The sequence below is a fragment of the Notothenia coriiceps genome, unplaced genomic scaffold (assembly GCF_000735185.1).
Source record: "Notothenia coriiceps isolate Sejong01 unplaced genomic scaffold, NC01 NC01_scaffold00032813, whole genome shotgun sequence".
Lineage (NCBI taxonomy): Eukaryota > Metazoa > Chordata > Actinopteri > Perciformes > Nototheniidae > Notothenia > Notothenia coriiceps.
In genome coordinates, this window is record NW_011365514.1 from 64,419 (window position 1) to 71,866 (window position 7,448).

At 39.3% G+C, this 7,448-nt stretch overlaps 1 protein-coding gene across 1 annotated transcript in view; it reads left to right on the top strand.

The window, feature by feature from the left end:
- Positions 1 to 7,448, top strand: part of LOC104961186 (neural-cadherin-like) — a gene marked incomplete at its 5' end in the record, with an annotated part of 68,308 nt that overhangs the window by 60,540 nt on the left and 320 nt on the right. The window lies entirely within an intron of this gene.

The window sequence follows — 7,448 nt, forward strand, 5'->3', positions numbered from 1 at the left end:
TCGTTTCTCGTCATATTCCGAAAATAAGGACTTTAGGAAAGTAGGTGGCATCCGTCAATCGTTTACACCCGATTATAATGCTAAAGGGATTTCTCCACTTAATCATCGGCTTACTATACCTCAGCCACGTTTGGGCCTTCGGAGACTAAATTTTGATTCGTTGATCTACAGCTCTATGATGGTACGACTTATAATTTAAATTCTCAATGTCAAATAAAGACTTATGTAATAAAAATTTCTGCTCATTCCGTACACTGTTGTAGCGCCTTACTGGCCTTTGGGTTGCTCGGGCTCTTCATAAAAAATCTCATATACTAATCGTCGCAAATCTTACACACATGACTTGTTTCACTACTTTCTGTTAATACTCCTCTTTTCCGGGCACAATTCGGTATATAATACTGTACACTTTCTTGGTTAGGGTTACGTTGTTCCCCCCCAGTGTAACCTTGCTCCGCTCGGCCGGGACCGCCCCTCCTCCGGGTCGTTCTGCCCTAAATATTTTCGTCGCCTCTTCTCTAAAGAGGAGAAGAGGAAACGGATTTTTTCTCCTCGCCTAGTGTCGGACAAACAGGACTGACTTGTTATAGTAGCGAACACTGGTTGCGGCGCGAAAAAATTTATTTCATGGGGTTCAACTTGAAAGTGTCTCTCGAGCGTAAATCAGAGGAAAATTTCCGAAGAGAGGGACCTGCCCTTCTTATTTGCTTCGTGTCAAATAGTGATGAAACTTTATATTCGGTTCAACAGTCAACAATTGGGAAGGTTCTTTGTACAACCGAATACGAAAGATCCAAAAAACTAATATTACTTGGGTTTAACGTTCGATCTAACATTGCGACGATTTAAAGATTACGTTGTCCTGAAAAAAAGTTGGTCGTCTGGTTTGTCTCGGACATGATGCTTCGGCCTATTCGCTCGGATTGAAGTCCCTTTTGAGCCCTAAAGTGCTTGTGCACAAGAATTTCTGGTTTTTCAGTATAAAAGAGCATTAAAACTGACGGCATGTTTAAACTACATTTCCCCATTAAAACATTGATTTTAATTTCTAACAGTAGTCAGCATGAGAAGCGTCAACTCAAAATAAAGCTTGTGATGATGTAGAAGTAGCTCAATGATGTGTGATGGATGCACCACTACCTCCAAAAACCGCAGGAAGATCTGCTTCACAGCACCAAATCCTGGGAGACTCAGAGCTGTTATGGTAATAGCCTTAAATAATATGCTTAACCAACTGCTGTTTATTATCTGACAGTTGCAAGTCATTTACATTTGTCAAATAAAGCCTAACTGAGAATGAAGTGAAGAAGTCAGGACCGTGTTTGACAGTTTTGAACAGAAAACAAATCACAAAGTCTTTTACTTGGCCCTTGGCAGAAGTAAACATGTTAGGATAGAGGAAAATAGAGTTTGGCAAGCACTTCAAACCTTAAGCAGATACAAAGCTGGTGCAAAATGTCAACTACTATATTTGTTTTAAAAGTGCCAGCACTGAGACTGATTGATGATTTTGGAAAAGCCTTTCTCACTTCTCTTTTACCCCTTTTTTAATTGACTATGTTTTTAAACGATGTGCCTGCATAAAGGGTGTGGAATGTGGAGTTTCTCGCGTATTAAATTGGTGATGCTACCAAAGCCATTCTGACTAATGTATAACAAGAATAAGAGCCAATCGAAATATAACTTATGTGTTTAATGTCATAGCAGAATATTCAAATATTTGTTCATGATTTTATTTATTTTGTGTCTTTGCATAATTTTACAAAGTATTCAGTGAGATAGTTTTCTGGCAGTCCATGTGATTTAAGCACTTGTTTATAAATAGACTAGAGATGCCACACTGAAAAACATATGTCTCTTTCTGGCGTGAGTTGGTGTATTAAAGAAGCAACAGATACCACAAAGTCACAGCCACAAATATTACATTTCTGTTTTTTGAGTCTGTGCTCAAGCTCAATGATAATGAGGTTAAAGTGTCAACTCTGAGATTTAATTGGATACTTTATACATACACATAAACAGCCCCACAATTTAAAGTGGAAAGAAATAATTGGGCAAGTTAACATAAAGTTACACAAAGTCATAGTACTCAATATTTAGTTTAGGCAGAAAATATGCAAAGTGTAATGAGGTATTTGACACTTACGGAGAGCAAAGATCAGCATGAAATTATTTGATTCTTACTTGTTTCCGGTCTTTTTGTAAAGTAAATACAACTCTTCCATCCTAAAAGCATCTTACGTTTTCACGTGTAACCGTTTCAATGGCTGTGTCTAGGACTTTGTGCTGCTACTTTTCCTCAAAATCAGACTCTACTATGCTATGTAGAAAGTTTGATCACACACCTACCGTAGGTTTGCACACCCAATTCACAAAGCATGGTTGAATTGACCTGTACACTATTTACAGGAGATTCAGCTCACATAAACCCCTTTTCCAACGAGGCAGTTCCAGTTTGAGCAGATGCCCAAGCAGATCCATTTTTGGGTTTCGCACTGCAGCGTCGCAGACTCTCAGAACTGAAAATAGTTCCACTGGAGTACCAACAGTCTGCCCAGTCATCTCCAAGAACGAAGATGTATGCAAGAAGCAACGGTTCATAGTGAAAGTAGAAAACTCTTGCAGAAGCAGCTGCGCCCAGATCCCAAAGTGGATAGAACGTGACCACACTTATGAACGTTGCACAACATTAACCAGGCATATGTGTGACATATTATTTATCATTCACCATACTTTGAATGATTCCCCATTTGATATCCTTGTGGTGGCCCTTTATGGCGAATAATTAATAAGCCATACTTCTGCCTTGTTTTGACACAATGGAGTTATATACATTGTGTTGCATTCTTATATCCAGCCATGTTTCACAAAAATTGGGTCAATAGTTTTTTGTAATCCCACAGACAGACAGACGAACGGAAAAACAAAAATTGCTATAAATCATGACCTTCTTAGCGTAGGTAATATCTTTTTTTAATATTATATTCAAAATAAACAATTGGGGATGACGAAGTCCTGTCGTGATTACTTGAATCAAACCAAATGAGTAATATGAATGTGGCAATGGCCATGCAAAATAAAGATGAATAGAAATGTTTGTTAATTGCATTGCTTTTCAGTCATTCAAAAACACAAATTACTTTTTTAGCTTACATCATTCAGGTGTCCCATTCTGGAGTAAGGTAACATGTCTTCTCGTACAGAGGTGGTATATGAGAAGCAAACATGTACATTTAGAGACAGAGCCCACTGCTACTGTGTCTAAAAAACCTTAAACTGCAATTGTGCCTAATTAATGGCAGATTCATATTACCCACAGTTGTACAGTTTGTCTGAACAGGTCACCCATGGTGAACATGTTGTACTTCCTTTTAGTGTCAGTAATAAACAGTTTACTGATATCCAACGATCAGCCTCAACCAGGTTTAACCGAACCATTTCTGATATCTGGGACACAGCGAAATGGGACCTGATTTTGGCCATTTTGTCAGACAGTTTTTTTCTGGGCCAACCCAGGAAGCTATTTCAATTTTATTCATATTCCAGTGTCGAACATCCTTTTAAATCCAACCCAATTTGACTCTTGCTCACTGTGGATTATCCCTGTAATACTCTGGCTGTTGCAGTCGCAGGAAGAAATGGATAAAACTCCAGTTGAACTGTGCAGTTCAAAAAAGAGAAAGGTGTATAACGTTACATAGATCTTATTCAGTCTTAAAGTGTATTAATACATTTCATTCGAGCCACTAGAGAGGGCAGGCCGGGCAGAACAGAAAAAAAGCACATGATCATTACCTAGAGGAGAGTTAGTGGAAAACAAACGTTTCACTTCATCACACCGAAGCTGCCTGGCCGCTGGTCTCAGCCAGACCTCATTTCACGTTTCAAAAGTCTGAATGAGAGAGTATGTGTGTGTGTTTTTTTTTTGTGTGTGTGTGTGAGAGAGAAAGCTTGAACCATAGAAAGTTGAATTGTATGCCGGGGGAGAGGAAGAAAAAGAGCTAACCCGATGCCCTCAGAGGAAATGAGCCCGTCAGAATTTGCATGTGTGTGTTATTGGGTGTGTGTGTCCAGTCATGGCCATGGAGGTCAGTTCAGGTCAATTTACGAACTCAGCCATTGGCCTCTCTTAGCTTCTTAACTTCGCTCCCTCTTTTTCTTGTGACTATTGACTATGTCGAAAAAAGACATGATGCGAAAGATGGTTTTGGAACAAGAGTAGAAACGTACAAATAAGTTCTGATGATTGGAAAATCATGGCAACAGAGGAATCAGAGAGGAAGAGGAAGATGTGCTTGCAGCAGCTCAGGCTCTCAGGTTTGATTTGTGAGGCGAGCGCAGAGCGTTTAATCTGAATTCAGTCAGGGTTCTCCAGAGAAGACATTGATCAGAATGAGATGTGAAGCGTGGCGATGGAGAGGATGAATGAGAAGCAGAGACATAGAGGGGGTGGGGGGCGGAGGAGCTGGTAGGGAAGGGGTGAAATGAGGGGGGAGGGGATGCAGGAGATGAAGTGGTGCCTATTATTCATATTCTCCATTAATGCCTCAGAAAAAATAAAATCTTTATTCACTCACTTTTTTCTTGAATAATGAAAGTTATCCCTCAGTGTGTTCAGTCCAGCTCGCTCTGCTTGACTTTTAATGATGCGACATGGGTTTTTCTGACTTTTGAATAATCATTGGTATGGCGCTCTTCTACCAAAGTTCATCTTGGTATCATTAATGTGGTCCTGGAGAGGATTGTTGAGGCTTCTTAGTGCGTTGGAACAAAACGTCCCCCCGGTCCTCTGTTACTTGCTATACAGGGTTCCGCCTTTGAAAGACCCAACGTATGCCTCAGTTCATTTCATTTCATTTGGGAGACTATAAGATGGGGCATGCTGATTCATTTTCATCCAGGCTTTGGGGGTTAAGAAAAAGAAAAGTCTATAGATGGAACATTTTCTTGAGTATAATATGCAGAGAAAATGACACAATGACACAAAAGAATGCAAGAAAAACAATAGTTTCTATAAATAATTGAACATGTCTTATTGGCTAAGAAGAATTGAAGCATGAATGTAGCACTCTTTTGGGTGTCCTTGAACATAATCACTCATTCTTTTATAAGATTAGGTGTCAGGCAAAGAGAAGTTATTTCCTGGTGAATATCGCAGCTGTCTACCGACTTCTTTTGAACCACCTGACACCCAGCATGACTTCATCGCTATTCCGTTATTCCCCAGGTGTCTCCCTACTGTTTGACTCCCTTCTTCGTCTCCTGCACCCCCCATCCTTCTCCCACTGCATATCTCATTGTCTTTTAATGTCTAGGAATTGAAGGATCCATTATCCTGTGCTAGGAAGGAACCAGCAGACCTACATTAAGGAGAGACCCCGTTGACCGGACTCCATCTCTTATTTACATCTGTCCATCAATTCATAATGCATTTGTGTTTTATAATATTGATGCGCAGAGTGCACTTCATTCAGTCACAGTGAGCTTAAAACGATAGATTACAATAGATTCCAATGAAGCCAAAATATTCAGGATTTGTCTGAAAACAAACCCTTCTCAACTTCTTAAATTATAATGTCAAATGGTACACAGTACACACTACATGAACTATTTTTTATTTAAGCAACATTTTAAGTATAAATATTGTAATCAGAACTTTCTGATATGTTATTACATTGTAACATATACTCTCTAAAGGGTAAGGCTTGCATTATTCTGTATTGTGTGCTGTTTAGTTTTAGCCCACTGACACCTGATAAAACCTTGAATTTGTACGATGAGATCAGAAATATTTCGACATTTTTCGACAAGACCAAAAAACGATGCTTTCCGCCTTCCTGCTTCAATTATGGTCACCTATTATGCAAAATCCACTTGTTCATGTCTCTTCTACATCAATATGTGTCCCCTCTTCTTCATGTCTCTTCTACAGCAACAAGTGTCCCCTCTGTGTGAAGAGATTCTGAAAGTTTCAGGAACAAAGATTCTCTCTCTTTTTGTCCTGATCCATTTCTATAAAAACCTGTCTGAAAATGAGCTGATCAGAATTTGGCCACTTTATGATTTCATAACGATGTTTTGGCTTGTGTAACCATTAGCCAATAACCAACCCCCCCCACCTTATCACCTGAATCTCCTAGAGCACCATTGTGTTCTTTTTAACCAAATCTCTCTCAGAGGGGCGTGGGGAGGGGCTCCTTATTTTCATCTAAATTAACAGACAGAGAATCAGTACTTTGGAAACAGGGCTGAAACAGAGGGGATTATGGGTAATGCTGCAATGATCTGTTTGGTGTTTGGAGCCGAACACTTCAGAGACATGTTTTATATATATCTGAGACCTATAATACATTGATGAAAAACCGTATAATAGGGGACTTTAAGTAGCTTTTTGTTTACCTTGACTGTATGTATTGATTTAGAGCAATACCAAAAAAGTAGTGGCACAATTTGCACATGGGCTCAATCCAGACTTTTTACTAGGGAACTGGCAGAATAAAATCCTTATAAAGTCTGTCTAATTTCAGTGCCGCATGTCTCAAAAGGAGAAAAAAATCAGGCACTTAGATCCACACCTTTTTTGTTGGACGGATCAACTGTCATGTAAGACTGAACACTAAGAATGTGGAAGAGAGTATTTATAGATACGCTTTATGATAAACCGTAGGCCACATCCAATCATTTCAATCGGACACATCGCTGTCCGCATTTTATTGAATCTCCCATTATCTCCGCAAGGCTGTGCATACTCTCAGTAGCATAATAGCCAAGGAAAACCAATGAATAGAAGCATTAATCTTCGATTTGACTCTACAGTAATGACGCAGGAAGATTAAATTAAATCCGGTAGTTCTGAATGGAAAAAACATGTCCACTACTTATGCCGGCAAATGTGCTTGACTTATATGAAACAGATAAGATAAGATGGAGCTTTATTTATCGCTGTAGGGAAATTCACATGTTATGGCAGCAACAGAATAAGAAGAAACACAGATAATATACATGGAATATACATTGGGGGGAAAAGAATACGAGTAAAATAACAAATTAAATAAGAATAAACATGTATTTACAGTATAATAGACATAACAAATAACGGGAGTTAAGCAATGATCCACTGAATGTACATATATACAGATATTTGAGTAATTAAGCATTAACAAGGTTACAGCCATGGCAGATCAGCCCATTTGGTGGACTAAGTGGAATAGATGTGAAGTGCATGGTTAGTTAATGTAATCCAGTCTAAATGAGGTCTAATCAGTCCAGAACATTGAGCATGCAGTGACCCTCTTACGGTTCCACAACATTCAAATTGAGTGCGTCTGTGTGTATTTGGGTGTGTGTGTGTGTGTGTGTACCTGTGCGGGGGGGCTCTGCAGAGGGTTGTTCTCCAGCTGTAGAGACTGAAGCTGCTTCATCTTTCTGTAGCAGACGGGGATCGTGGA